This window comes from Lonchura striata, chromosome 1 (genome assembly GCF_050655825.1).
Source record: "Lonchura striata isolate lonStrDom1 chromosome 1, ASM5065582v1, whole genome shotgun sequence".
NCBI lineage: Eukaryota > Metazoa > Chordata > Aves > Passeriformes > Estrildidae > Lonchura > Lonchura striata.
The window spans coordinates 9,406,067-9,421,676 of record NC_140703.1 but is presented as its reverse complement, the minus strand read 5'-3'; the positions used below and the strand labels follow the sequence as shown (position 1 = coordinate 9,421,676).

The 15,610-nt window shown below is 37.1% G+C and overlaps 1 protein-coding gene across 47 annotated transcripts in view; it reads left to right on the top strand.

The window, feature by feature from the left end:
* Nucleotides 1-15,610, top strand: part of LOC144248939 (uncharacterized) — a 409,608-nt gene that overhangs the window by 125,519 nt on the left and 268,479 nt on the right. For 2 of the 47 annotated variants that reach the window (XM_085589614.1, XM_085589686.1), the window contains exon 2: nucleotides 18-90. The exons of 43 other annotated variants lie outside the window; for them this stretch is intronic. The gene's annotated coding sequence lies outside the window, so the exon portion shown is untranslated. 2 more of the 47 variants (XM_085589626.1, XM_085589682.1) reach the window with 2 other exon arrangements.

Genomic DNA, 15,610 nt, shown 5'->3' with positions numbered 1-15,610 from the left:
TTGCCTTCCTTTTCTAGGTCTTTGGGGATTTTACATTGCATATCTGGAAAAACAAATCCCCATAAAACCATAAAGTCTACAACCCAAATGGTAAGGGGTAGCTGCATTAATTAGTGTGTGATTATTACTCAATTAGTGTGAAGCTGATGACTTGGATGGAGGGAATGCAGTTCTAGTTTCTTTGTTTGGAACTCTTGCACTTTAAGACAAAATATTCCCCAAAGAACAATTTTTTAAAAAACATAAAAAGTAAAGCACAGTTTTAACACTTCCATGCCTATAACAATGAGCTTGCTGCCAAAGGAGATGCAGAGATGTATCAGCTCTCACTGAACTCACCTCTATTCTTGCACCTTGTATATGGACTTTCTGTTGTATGCATTTCTACTTTTTATACATTTAATGTTTTAAAATATTCTGTACATGCTTCCTTAGGACTATTGCTTTGTTCTGTCCAGGTTTGCAATGACTTTGCTTTCAGGCTGGCAAGCATTGTCTCTGAATGTCATCTAGCCTTTTCCATTCTAAAATCTTACTTTTGATCTATTTCTGGAAAACTGGGAATTTTTAAAGTTAAAACAGTCCATCTTTACTCCTTTGTTTCCCTTTCCACCACAAGGATTCAGAAATTTAGAGGAAGCCCATCTTTCTGCTAATATTCTGGCAGCCTGTTACAGAAAGTATATTCTGCCTTTCTTTTAATGCAGCAGGGCAGAAGGAAAGGTGCCTTTTATAGTCCTACAAAAATTTCTCAGATCTGCCCAGGTATCAAGCATTCAGAATAACTGAGCACATAAAAACTGAAGCAGAGAGCTCTAGGCCTCTGCAGCTGAAGAATTTATATTCTTTCCACCTTATAAAAACAATTTAGGACTGAGCAGAATATTTGCTGCTTCAATCAGGACCTGCTTTGGGCAAAATTGAATTTTGGCACAGAAATCCCAAACCAAAAGCAGGTTGACTGTACCTTTCCTGGTCTCTCAGTGACTGTGCTTCTGGGTTTGGCTCAAGTGCAAACTAGACACAGAAGGAGGTTAATTAGGTTGGTATGGTTTGAGAGATAATTATATACAGAAAGCAGCCCCAGAACTGCAGTTCTGTTAAGGAGCTGACAGGTACAAGAGTAAGTAAAATTAAGGCTACCCTTAGAAAGAGAAATTTGTATTTATTAAAGTTACTCTGAACTAAAAATCAAATCTTTTTTTTTTTTCCTTCAGGATTAATTGCAATTATTTATAGCACATAATTAATTTTAGTTATTTATAGCACTCACTGAGTGTATGTTTTCAGTTCAGAGTGGTGATAATTACAACATTAGTATAAAATAGCAGAGCTTCAATACACTGAAGCTTGAACAACTGGCAAGCAGTAATATCCAGGGAGAGTGCAGATCATTCCTCATTTTTTCAGATCCATTTCAAATTTACTGAAGGAAAAGTAGTCCATGGATTTCCAAGGGCGTCTGCTATGGTACTTCAGAAAAGTGCTCTAGACTTTTAATTTCACATTTCAGTAGGTCTTGGAGAGCCTCAGTTGGTCTCTTTTAGGTTTCAGTGGGTTTCTGAATACTTCAGAGACGCTGGCATTTTTCATATTTTCCTTTGTGGCCTGAGCATACCATAGTGAACTCTGACACTGGCTCTCTGATCTCTCCAGTGTAACCATCCCACCAGTCAGGACAAAACTGAGGAAAAATGTTTCAAAACCTTCAGTTATTTCTTTAACTTAAGTCTGAGTGAGAGGATGAGCAAAAGATAGAAGAGAAATAACACAGCTAAGGAGTGGCAAAATCAGTTGTCTGTTTTATTGACATCACTTACTGCACAAATTAGCAGTACAAGTAAGGGTCCATTTAGAAGCTTAGGGTAAAAAGGATTAAAAGAGAAAATTTCATGCAAGCATCCTAAAAATATTATTAAACACCCACAGAGGGTCAATGACTTCAGTTGATTTTTAAGAATAAAATATCTGACCTTCTCCTTTGGGTGCTTGTATACAAAATTCTGGCTACCCAATTCCTCTCGAATCTTGTTTCAGGACAAGCTGGCCCTTTCAAAGAGGCTTCTTAGATATTAAAGAGAGTCTGAAACATGCAATTCCCTAAAGAAGTAGCCTGGGAATACAAGCCCAGTATAAAACAAATAAGAAAGGCTGGAAATTAATCTTTTGGAAGAAAAGCCCAATAGGAAAGAATGAAGATGCCCATCTTAACTCCCCAGTAAAAGATGTGCAGGATGATGCCTGCAAGGGATTGCTAGGCAGAGGAAAGCACATGGATGACATTTGGAATTTATTTCTCTCAAACAAAAAATGTAACTCAAAACTCATGCCCTGAAGAAAATTAACTCCTATAGCTCATAGGAACTCTCTAAACACTAGCCAGTGAATTAAACCACCGATTCAGAGGTTTCTCGGGTAGCTAAAAAGTATATGAAGTCCTCAGGGCAGCAAAATCTTTTGTAATAAATTTGTATGTCATCAAGCACAGTGCCAAGAAGTGCTGTTTCCATTTATGCTAGAAAGAGTGTACTATGAAAACTCCTTTGGATGTCTGTAGTTTAATTTCTATCAAAAATGTTTTATTATACATCTGGTTTATTTCTAATTTTCTTTTATATGAGTTTGGCCCTTAAATTTTTTTGAGAAAACCAAAGTAACATTTCATATAGCATCTAGAATCCAATGTAATGGGCACAACCTTTCTATCCACCTGGCATCTAGAGCTAGGATCAGTAAAGTTAAAAATCCCTTTTGTATGGGGGATTGTTCAATGCCAATGTTTGTCTAGAGAAAGTACCTGGAACAGACAAATGGCCTTTAAGAGGAATCAAGGAATGGTGAAGTTTGAGGAAAAATAGGGAAGCATGTGAATCTATTTCAGACCTGTTTGTTCTAATATTTTCCCCTGTGAATACATAGCATGGCACTCAGGGGAGTTTGTTCTCATCACTGACTGCTCTGTTATCAGTCCCAGTGGGAGAAAACCTGCACCTAAGTGCAATCAGCTGAGGTGTTTATGGAGGCAGTGATCCCAGGTGTGGTCTGAGGGGAGGAGGTCCCAGCATGAACGTGCTGGGTAGATGCTGATTTGAGCTCTAACTCCTGTGGTTCCAGGGCACGTCTGAGCTGCAGAACTGGTTAAAGTGCAAAGGGAGCTCCAGTGCCAGTTTCTTTTCCACCCAGCATGGTGCTCTGCAGGCTTCCTGGCATCCCTGTGGGAGAAGAGGATCTCTTTTTATTGACAGAAAGAGAGGAGAGTCTTGAGCTGTGCCTGGGGACATTCAGGTTGGACATTAAGGACATTTTCTTCAGAGGAAGGGTTATCCCTCCCTGGAATGGACTTCCCAGGGAGGTGGTGGAGTCACTGTCACTGGAGGTGTTTAAGGAAAGACTGGATATGGCACTGAGGGGCATGGGCTGATTGACATGGTGGTGTTTGGTCACAGGTTGGACTCGATGATCTCAGAGGTTTTTCCAACCCAACTGTTTCTGTGATTCTGTGGTTGTGCTAAAGCTGAAGTGAGGAAGGCTCTGCTTGCGTTGACATTGTACTTATGGACAGAGCCATGGCCAGGCAGCAGCTGAGCTGATTTTAAATATCTGCCAAGCATATCCCCTCACCCTTGTGGTTCTGCCATCAGTGAGGGTGTCCAGCACAGAATTGTACTTGTGGGGATTGCTGTAATTACTCAGAAAATGTTAGAATGATATTGCAACAACCAGCTTCATGTTCTGCTCCTCCCCTGGCCACCACCCAACACATGTTTGATAAATATTTTCAGGATTCTTCTCTGGCATTAGTAACTTGTTGGTTTGGTTTTGTTTGTCAGTTGCTGTAAGTTCTCTTAATAATACTAATGTATCTTGTAGTACATCCAAGAACCTTCACCAGGAGTTAGGTAACATTTGGTTATGTGTGTCTGTGAGGAAAAAACCCCACTGTGTTGACAGAGTAACAGTGAAAGGTATAAATGACATGTGACTTCTGAAGTGAAAATCTTGCTGTCATATTTGTGTAGCTTGTTATGTACTTAATAAAACAAATGTAAAGTGTCAGTTATGGAAATCTTCCAAAACAATCTTTGGTAACAAAGGTAACTTCTTGCTGATAGTTTTGCAGAGTAATCAGTTTGAAAGAGGAGAAGTTTGTTGTCTTTTTTGACATTCATTCTTTTATTATTTTAATTTTCATCAAGAGCAAAGCAGGTACAAGCTCCTGTACTCCATGTACTTATGCTTGGAGAGATGTCTAAGAAATACATACTTTGTCTTTCTGCAGTCATTGTGATCACAGCATCACAGTAAAAAAAGAGACTGGAAGGAACCTCCAGACACATATCTAATTAGATGTGGTTGCTCAGAGCTCTATCCAGTTGTGTCTTGATTTCCTCCACTGAATTCCTTCATTAGGAGATTCCACAGCCTGTCTGAACACCCTGTATCAGTGTTTGGCTACTCTTGTGGTAAAACAACAAACAAAGCACCCAAAAAAGTTGTTACATATAATCAGAATTTTCCATGTTCTGATGTATGATTGTTGTAACTTCAATGTGAAGCTGCAGGAAGGGTCTGGCCCTGTCTTGTCTCTATCAGGTTAGGAAGCAGACAGCAATGTGTTCTCCCCTGAGCCTTCTATCCTGTGGGCTGAAGAGGCCCAGCTCCCTTAGCCTCTCCCTTTTTTGTTTTCTTTTTTTTTTTTGTTATGGATGGTGCACATCTGTCTTCACTTTATAGCTTTCTCTTATATATAGTGGATACATATACACTTATCTAACTTCAAATTGGTTTTGATTTATTTTATTTTCCCTCCAGCCTAGATAATTTAATAGAAACAGTTCTGGTAGCAATGCTTATCCTAGTACAAGCCAGGATGTCAGAATGTGGCAGGGGCACATTGATGGCTCATGATCAATTTGGTGCCAATCGGGTCACAAGGTTCTTTCTTGCAGAGCTCCCTTCAAACTGGTCAGGCCTCAGTGTGTAGTGCTGTCCAGGGTTTATTCCTCCCCAGGTTTTGGACTTTGTGTTTTCCACTGTTGAACTTCATGAGGTTCCTGTTGAGCCATTTCTCTGCTTCCCTCTGAAGGGCACAACTCTTTGGCATATCAGCCTCTTCTGCCAGTCTTGCATCAGCAGCAAACTCCCTGGGTGTGTGTTCTGTCGCACCACTTATGTCATGGCAGAAGAGAATTAAAAATTATTATCCTTGAGATTGACCCCAGGGGTAGACCACTGGGGTCTGTGTTCCAGATGGACTTTGTGCTGATCACAACCCTTGGAGCTTGGCAGTTCAGCCAGATTTCAGTCCCCCTCACTGTCCACTTACCTAGTCCATATTTCATTCCTTTGTCAATGGGGATGTTATGAGGGGCCATGGAAAATCAAAATGAACATTCACAGCTCGTTTCATCATAGACAGCTCAGGTTGGTCCAGCATGATTTTCCCTTTTTCTAGGCTTATTATGTCTATCATTTCCTTTTCTGCAATACATCTAGAATGTTTTTTTGGTGGATTTGTCCCAGGGCCTGAGGTAAGGTTGAGCAGGAGGTCCCTGGATCCTTCTTCTGACCCTATTGAAAGATGGGGCTGATATTTTTTTTTTTTTTTCCAGTCCTCTGGAACCTGTCAAGTCACAAGCACCTTTCAGGGATTACTGAGAGTGGCCTTGCAGGGACATCACCCCATTTCCTCAGCACTCATGGGTAGATCCATCAGGTCTCAGGGATTTGTTTATATCTACTTTAGTTCCGTTAAATGTTCCCTAACCTGATCCCCCTCCACTGAATCTAAGATTTAAATCCCTGCTACAGATTTAAAATATAAACTTGGACTGTTGAAAATATATGATGTGAAAGATGATTTATGTTAAAACTAATCACCCCAAACCCTCTCCACAATATTAATGTGTAACATAAAAAATATTATGGTAATGGCTTTGATTAAACAATTTTTTTTTCATGTTCTGTATGGAACATGCTTGAACTGCCAGTGGGTGATAGGCTCATGTTGTTTGTTAGGTATTTGCCTTTGTTTCCTTCTTTTTCCTACTGAGTTGATAAAGACAAGGTTGACTCATGATCCATGGCTCCCTAAGTAAAGTTTCCACCTTTCTCTGATTATTAACAATTAACGATTTTAGTCATGTGTTATTTAAACAATGGCCAGATATTGAAGTAGGTACTAAGTGCACTTCAGTATATCATAAATATGTTTGAGCCACTTACAAATAGTCCTACCACATTTTCTTTGATAAACAAAAATGTCTTTCTTTTGGCCCCAGACTTTGTAGGCAGAAAAATAACCCAAATTGCCTTTGGAAAAGGCTTTATCTCACTCTTTTAGTGCATAAGCATATGCTAAGGAGCATATCCCTGGCATACCAAAGTAGTCTCAAGTTTATACCTGCTTTCATCTGTTCTGCCTACATAAACAAATGCTGATACATGGGTGGGTCTCTTGTTGGTCCTTCTGTAAGTGACAGAAGCTTTTAATCTTTATCTTAATTTAGTTTGTGACTAGTATTCTGCATGGTTGTTTGATATTGTTAGCCCAATGCTGGTGTTAAAGTTGGGTAATTCCTCCTTACTCATCATCCTCTTGAATTCTCTTAGGTGGATGTGGTTTCTCTGTGTTTATGAAGAGGATCAATTAAAATAATCTCAGATTAATCCCATTACACTCTTTGGTCTTGTTTATAGCTTTCTTCTTCATCAAATTCACCCAAACTATGAAAAGATGTTATTCTGTTTGTTCTGCTATCATTATCATTTATTATAGAATTCCTCCTCTAAAAATATAACTGTATCACTCATTGCATTCCATTGTTCACAGATACACAAAACAGTCACATCAGAGACTTTGATTATGTTACTTTTAAAGTATTGTCTTCTAGGCACTGATCTTACCCATAGTAATATGTGTGTGGTTGCCTTGAAACAATCCTGTCAAATTTGTGGTGCTGTTAAGAAAATTAATTTTTGTTTTGCACTGGAGTTTTAAGATGTTCAGAGGCTAAAAAAAAATTTGGGGCTTTCACCTAGCAGCTCCTAGAGAGCTTATGAAAGGAGTTTAAGCCAAACAGGTGCATTTACCTATCTCAGTTCAGAACTATTAGCACATCATTTATGGCATCATTAAAAATGCCTCTTGTTGAATGAATGCTTTGATGAGAAAACCTGCTAAGATCATAGAAGTGGATGGTATGCACTGTAATACCAAGTTGATCTGTAATCATAATTTTTTGATGTGTCAATATGTAGGGAAGTAATCTGTCTCATAAAAAAAAAAAAAAAAAAAAGAGTGAGTCTGATTCATTTTCACTGGGTCAATTGCTGTTGCTAATCCAGAGTCTTTGGCAGCTTGCAGGCTTTCTTGTGTGTTGTGTTTTTACACTTTTGCTTAAAAGGCAGGTAAGATGACACTGTTAGCACTTTCTGCTCTTGTATTTTTTACTTGAAACAATAATGTGATAGACTTAAAATAGCTACTTTTAGCAAATTCTATTTTCCACATGTGTATTCATGGGGAGACAGATGGCCAGAGAAGGATAGAATGACTTTGATTTATTTGCATTAACATTTTTATTCTTCAGTTTATGGTATTGCCTTTAGTGTCATAAAAATTCATTCATGAAAAAAAAATTTGATAATTTTGGAGAAAAAAAAATAATTGTGCCCTCTGAAACATGGTACAAATATTATTGAAGTGTAGTTTATTGTGCTAAGTTTTGAAGGAAAAAATGCTCTGAATATTTAACCAAAGGAAGAGCTCTCATGACTATGTCCTGTCCACAGTATGAGTTAATCTCTGTGGTTTATATTTGGATTTCAGGACTGATTCTTTCTTACAACTTTTTGCATATTTCCTAGTGGAATGTCTTTGCTGTATTTCTTTTTACTCATATAATGTAGCTTTAAATTTTGCATTATAATTCTCCCCAAGTCAGACCAGGTATTTTTGTGAATATTTCTTAACAAAGTTTCATACAGACTCAAGTAATAAGTCTCTGGTTATGAGGGGGAGTGTTGTCCTGAGGTATGCAGGGAGGTAACTGCTGAGTGCCTTAGACTTGCAGTGAAACCTCATCTAATAATATTGTTCCTAGCACTTGGCACACAAGAAAATTCCAGGATTGGGTCCTGCAGGCAGTCAACATGATAAAGAGGATTAATTCCAGTAAATGAACATACACATAAGGACTAAGATCTTTGGTAGTTGTGTACTGCTCGTGTGTGCATAAACAGTTTATAATGATTTGTCTCCTAGATTTTCTTTTCAGTGTTTCAAACTACTACAGCATTGGGAAAACTATTTTTATACTCAAAACCTAGTGCTTAAAAGAGGTGAAGACCTCAGAGAAATAATACTGCAGAGTCCATAGAGTGTGGCAATTTTTATGTTTGTTTGTTTAACACAGAATATTTGAAATCATTATTAAAGCTGGTCTTTTCATTCACTTTGGTAAGAAGGTCTTGATGTTTTAGTGAGCCTTGAGTTGTGACAAAGAGGCAGACCCCGAATTGTACGTTACTCTTCAAAGGATTTTAAAATGAAAGTCTAGTGGGAAGAGCAGCCCTGTCTAAACGCATGGGGGAAACCCACCCCAAAAAAAACCAAACAAAAAAAAACAACAACAAAAAAACCCCAAAAACAACAAACAAAACAAAACAAAAAATCAACCAACCAAAAAAAAAAAAAAACTCACAAACAAACAAAAAATTTAAAAAAACCCACAAACATAAAAACTAAAAAAGTCCACGGGGAAAATAAAAAAAAAAAAAAATTAAACAAACCAAGGAGCAAAGCACGTTTTTCCCCGCTCCTTCACAAACTGAAGCATCTGCCGGGCGCCGAAGGTGGGATGCAGGAGGAGCATCCCTGCGCTCCGGGCAGGGCGGTGCCGGAGCCGCGCTGGGACGGAGCGGAGCCCAGCGGGCTCTGCTCGCCGCTTTCCCCGGCCTTTTCCCGGCCTTTTCCCGGCCTTTTCCCGGCCTTTTCCCGGCCTTTTCCCGGCCTTTTCCCGGCCTTTTCCCGGCCTTTTCCCGGCCTTTTCCCGGCCCTTTTTCCGGGCCTTTCCCGGCCCTTCCTTGCCCGTGTCCCCGGCCGATCTCCCCCGCCCCTCCGCCCAGCCAGCGGGGGTCGGGTTTTCTCCCCTTCCTCTCGTCCTTTTCCTCAGCGCACGGGCGGCTGGAAAATCGGAAATACTCTTTAATTAAAGGTTTTCTGGAGAGAAACAAGCGGGCCCTCTTTGTGCGCGAGGCGAAGGCAGCAGACCTTATCACAAAAGACAAAAGCAAATATTTATCAGGCAACAAAAGATGCCCACGGTTGCTTGCAGCGGGGGAGATTTTTCTCCCTCTCTCCCGGTGAAGATGTTTAACAGTGTAAGATGTTTATCGGGTCTCCTTGTTGAAATTCTTTGTTTCCCTGCAAGATGTACAAATGAAACTGTTTTCCTTTCTGTGAAGCACATAATGAAGCCCATGAGTTAAACTGCAGAGAATGCAAACACCTGCTTGTCCCTCTGTTGACTTTGCCTTTCAAGAAGGTCTTTTCTGTTCCACATGATAATGGTTTGGGGGCTTGGTTTTGTTTGATTTTTTTTTGTTTTGTTTTTTTTTTTTTTTTGTTTATCCTGTGTGGTGATAAATGGTCATCCTGCCTTCACTTTGTGTCACTTCTGATGTAGTGACTGTCTCTGTTAAAGGAATACCAGGTTGTTAAAAGTATTCTTTCTCCAGAATCCTATGTGTCATTGAGTGAATAAGCTAATACATTTTACTATTTTTCCTGTCTTGGTTTATTTTTATATGTTCCTTTTTTTCCTAATGCTCTGTTTGATGAGCTGCGTATCTTAAAACTACGTTTTCATCCATGAATGAAAAGGAGGAAACATTAGAATCCATGTAACCCCTTCCAGCACTTTTGCCTATTCCCCTTAATTTCATACATAGAAACAAAATATTTCAGATGTACTTGAATGCTGATTATCCAGTGATTTCATACAAATGTATCCCTAATATAATGTTAGTTTTAAGTAGTATTTGAAATGTGAAAACGCTTTTATGAGCATTCATCCCCAACAGCTGGGTTATCAGTTAACTACAAAATCTATCACAAAAATTTGAGGTTTTATAATATCCTCACTTTTCTCCAACTTGTGAAGACACTACTTGTGATTAAATTTATTCACATGGCAAATGTTCAGTCTCATAATAAACACTGTTAGTTGATGTTATTGCACAGATTTTTGGTACTGGACAACATGATTCAAAGTAATGCCTGCAATCAGTATTTGGGGTTTTTTTATAGTTCATAGGATTTGAGGTATACTTTACATCACTTTTCCACAGCAATTTAGAAAAGAGCTTTACAATGACATAGGCTTTTAAGTACAATGCTTTAAAGTAAAAGTACTGCATTGTAACAGAAGTGCTATACTCAGACAGGGCTTGCCTGCTGTTTTAATATATTTCATAAATATTGGGGACACGGGGGATGCCTGATTCTTCACATGGCTATATTTGTAGATAGTCCTATTTTTCTGGGAAAATATATTCAACGTGGGGCTCCTGGGAGCAAGCACTTGTAGAATTTAAACCTTTCTATTTCATCTAAATCATTACATTTTAAATTAATAATGCAAGATAAAGGTTTGTATTGGGAAACAGACTGAAGTATTGGTTTTGTTTCTTTATTAATGACCATAATACTTTTCCTCAAACTTCTCTGAAACTTCACAGAACTACCAGTTTTAGAAGAAGAGTTCCTAGGTGTGTTTGTAAATTATTTGTCATTGTGCAAACCTTAAAGGTATAAGTTTAAATGACATTAAATTATTTTAGTTCTAATTTGACAGAAGAGTTCTTAGATAAAGATGCTCTATGATTCCATTTTTGTATGTCTGTTTCAATTCTGATTACAGAGCTTGCATTCTTTTTTTCTTTTGTTACTGAGTCCAGGGAGTTTAATATTCTTTTCTTAACATTGTATTAGGAAAACAGTAAATAAATTTTCTCAGGACTCTCTTAAAACAGGTAAAAATTTTTTGTTGTTTTTTTCTTTCTCAGTTCAGAGTTTTCTCTTTACTAGAGATAGAGCATGTTCTATGATAATTTGCAAAATTTCTCTCTTATACTAAGCCTTTTTTGTATTTCTGATAATACTGGAGTGTGTACCTGGAAGCTAAAAAATAAATAGAATATATAGTATTATGATCTTTTACATTTCATAGAATAAAATTATTATCTAGGCTGCCTTGGATTGAGATACTGTCATTTTGTGAGGCTCTTTGGCAGGACACATGTACTTCAGTAGAGAGAGATTTATTTTTCAGAAAGACAGAGTATATTCTGTGGACATATATTCTGTAAAATATTATATGCCATATACTTTTGGACTGGCTTTGCCCTCAAGATAAGTTTTCTTCTTAAAAAAAAAAAAAACCTTAGATTGCTCCAACTTTCTTTTCTAACAGCACATGCATTATTTGAGGATTTTTTTGTTTGAATTTTATAAATACTGTAGTGAATTGTTTTTTCTGCAGAAGTGGGAAAGTAGAAAGAAGGAGGGGAAAGAAGCATAATGTCCAAGTTCACAGAAAAAGCTCATCTTTTAAGATAACTTACCTTCTTGCTTTCTTCTGTCTGATACCATACCCTGTGTATAAAAGGATTTGTATTGCTTAAGATGGTAAACTACTCAGAAATAATAAAAACTATACTGCTGTAGAAATAGATTCCCTCCAATATTAGGAAGTAATTTGTACAATGGTAATGCATTGTTGCTAGTGATAGCAATGCTGATCATTCTGTAGGGTGGTTGGTGGAAAAGAAAAACAATTTTCAATTTTATTTTCCAATGCAAGTGAAGTATTTAGACATGAAAGGGAATGATATTAAAATATGAGTTTTTTTGGTAAAGTTTTGTACAGATGGGACTGTAATTGGTGACATGGGAATAGTATATATACTGAAATATTTGAAATGCTAATTCATTTTTTGCTTCAGTTTTCCAACTGCCAGCTGTAATTATGGATCTCATTTAACAGATGCTAACACGAGGAGTAACTTCACTCCTGGAGTAGTTCCACTGGGACATGGAAGTAAATTTAAGGTTCAGGTGCTTCAGCATTGGTGTAGGTACAGTTCTAGGAATTTGTTGAATGCTACTATTAAAAACTGTCTGGTGCCTAGGTTTTAAACCATTTGCATTTTGAATATATTTAGCTATACACAAGCTAAGTTTTGCACTGATATTCTTTATCAAAATTAATGGAGGCTTTTAAATTTATCACTGTTTACAATCCTTAAAATTTCATTATTTGTTGACAGAGGTGAATGAATCTAAAGTGTATTTATATCCACAATGCTCTCATAAAATTTGAGAGATAGATGTGAAATGGTTTATTAACTATTTCAATTAGTTTTATACTATTTTCCAGTGGGATGTATTATATACAAAGAAGTGTTTTAATAACAGTAATAGTGTGTCTAAATTTCCTCAAGTCTTTTTAAATTTTCAAGAATATCTGAATAAAGCATCTGTTTAAAAGAAGTTCTATACAAGCAGGGGTTCTGTTGGCAGAATCAACTGAAATAAAAACTTAAGGCTTTCATCAGTGTCTTCCCTCTGTGAAAATGATAGAAGCACATTAAAAAGACAACCTGTTTTATTCTATTTATTCTTAAAATATAAAATCTGCTTAATTCACAGAATAAATTTCATTTTTTTCTGTTGTGATTTTCTCCTCATATCAATATTTAAATATATGTATCTTTTATAGTTCTATTTTTATTTACTGAAAGAATGGTATTTCTATTCAGTGGAAAACCCTATATTATTCAATCCAGTTTAGAAATTTAATTTTGAACTTACAGGTCAAATTAAATGTCTTTGTAACTGTAAAATTAAAAATCATTAGTACACTGAATGACTTCAGTCACACAGGACTTTTTAACAAGTGTTTAGTAGGTATGGATCTAAAAATATTCTATATAATATTAACAGAAATTGCTTTAAATTCTTTGTTTGTGCAACAAGAAATATGTTCCTTTTCTAACACTTTCTGGCTGTTGAACAATTCTTCAATAATGTGTAATAGTGATACAATTTTGTAAATTCTGGAGGAAGGTAATATTTTTTCCTTCACAGAAAATCCTTACAGGACAAAGAAGTAAAACTCCTGAAGGAATGCACTACACAGTAGAACAAATCCTCCTCAATTATTTTAAAGGGACTAAGCTTATTCTCTTGTGGTGTTGTGGTGGGTTTTTTTGGGTTTTGTTTGGGTTTTTTTGGTTGCTGTTATTATGTGTTTATTTTTATTTTTCTTACATTCCAAGGTGATTTTAAGGTGCTTTAAAGGTTAATGAGAAAACAGAAAGCACATTTTGAAACAACTTCTGCATGCTTCAGAATAAAGGAAAGAACAGCCTGGTTCTGTGCTTCCTTTTGAAACTTAAACTTGAACAAAAGTATTTTTGCATTTGTTCAGGTGCCCTTTTTCTTCTTGCTTTGACAGGATGGTAATGGAGTAGGGATTTGTTTTGATAAAAACGAATAGAAGTATAATTATAAAAGGGTGAGTAGAGATTACAAATATTGTGTTGGTTCAGGTTTTCTAAGTTATTCCATCATATATTTTTAGTGTTTTTGCTCTCCTTATTCCAATGCAAAAGAAAAAAAAGAGGGTGTGAGTGATGCAGTACGTAGATAGTTAAGGTGAATTTTCAGGCTGAATGGAAAAGCAATAAAAAAATATAGCATGAAACTTCATATTGCTTCGCATTAATGTGCAGGGCCAGACCATAACTATGGGAAGGATAACAGAGTGAGAAGTCATTTGCTGTCTGGGCTAAGGTGGCTTTTTGAAAGACACAACATGCTATCTTTTTAGGCTTTAATAAGGATTAAGTAAAAAAAAAAAATCCTTGCTTTGTCAACTAATTTCTTGCAGTTTATTTGCTTTTTTTCATGCATTTTCCAAGATAGCTTTCTGCACAAAGTCAGAGATGGAACTGAGCTGGCTAATTCACATAGTTTTATGGAAGATACCCCCCTCTCCACCCCATTTTTCAGCCCTTTGTCCCTTCCCAATCTTACTATTGCAAGCTCTTATTTTAATACTTGTTAGAGCCAAACAAATACAGGAGAGACCTTCATCTCGCTGCTGTGCTTTGCTTTATACAGTCCTGTTTGCTTTCTTGATGTGTGAGTGGAATGTGGCAGAAATTTTATCAAGTCAGTGCATGATGGGCTCTGGGAGGTTTGTGCCTTTCACTTGAAGAGAAGGAGCAATCCCATACCTGCAGCATCTGGGTACAAAAGGCACGAGAATATTTCCTCTTGGGTAGCATTTTAAGCCAGTGGTGACCTATTCAGGCCAGAAGGGAAGAAATTCTCTGTGTGGAGCTCCAGGAGGACCTCAAACCTCCAGGAGAGCGAGTAAATGGTTTTGTGAATAGGCAGAAGCCAGGGCAGGAGAAGTTCCAAGGTGTTTGCCTTGGAAAGACTGTGAGGACTTTGTTTTTAATGATGGGAATGGGACAACAGAAGAGGAAAGATTCAGGCATTTGTTTTCTCTGTGGCCTGAGGAGTACCAGAAAGATGTTTCTGTTTTGTATGCAACATCAGGAACAGAATAAATGTATTTGGTTTAAGGATGTCACAAGTAGCTCTGTTTGTTAAAAACTGCATGTTGTGGGTAAAATTAGTTTTGGATTGATTTGTTTTCAAATTGGTTTAGCCATTCAGATTCAATTTTATCTATGACATTGAGGGGTTTCTAGACAACTCTTCCCTGAATAACGCTATAGAGCTTTTTGGCATAATACCCAAATTAACAGCATGCTGCGTCATTAAAAAATAAAAGAGCTGCAATTTTTTCTTGGCATAGGTTTCTGCAAAGCAATAAAAGGCTCCCTATGTTGATTACAAATATTATAAAGTGTTTACTTTGCTCTATAAACTTGGAGCATTTCATGTTTGGATATATTGTATGTGGCCACTTAAGACCTTTCCCATTGTTCTGTTTGTACCTTGTTCAATGAGAGTTTCAGGTCCCATGCAAGAGAGATTTTTGAAGGACAAAACCAGTGTGCCCTGCAGGAAAAGCAAAGACAGTGAAGGTATTTGTAGCCAGGATGCACATGCATTAGAAATCTTGTCTGTAGTTAATACCTACTCTTTCAGTGATGGAAAGTTGCAGTTTTCCAGGGCCCTGGTTTTTCTATATTTTAAAAAGAACAAAATTGACCTGGCATGCAAACCAGTAGTGCTGTTCTTTACTGCTACATTGAAATACCAGCATTTATTTGCTATTTATGATTTACTCATTATTAGACTAAACAAAAGTTTTCTTTTTCTAGGTCTAATATTTATAAAGAGAAATCTCCAAGCTTCATACAGTCTAGGAGTTTCTCCTTCTCAAAATTATTAATTGAAGAACCCCGTGTAATTTCCCAGTGAGGTCTTTGCACACAAAACCTCTTCCTGCATAAACCTATATGACCACAAAACTTTCCCAACCAGAAGCTTCAGGTCCTATGAGTTGTAAAATGGGTTACAGCTGGCTAAAAACTTCTGAGAAGTATTGATAAAAATGTTTTT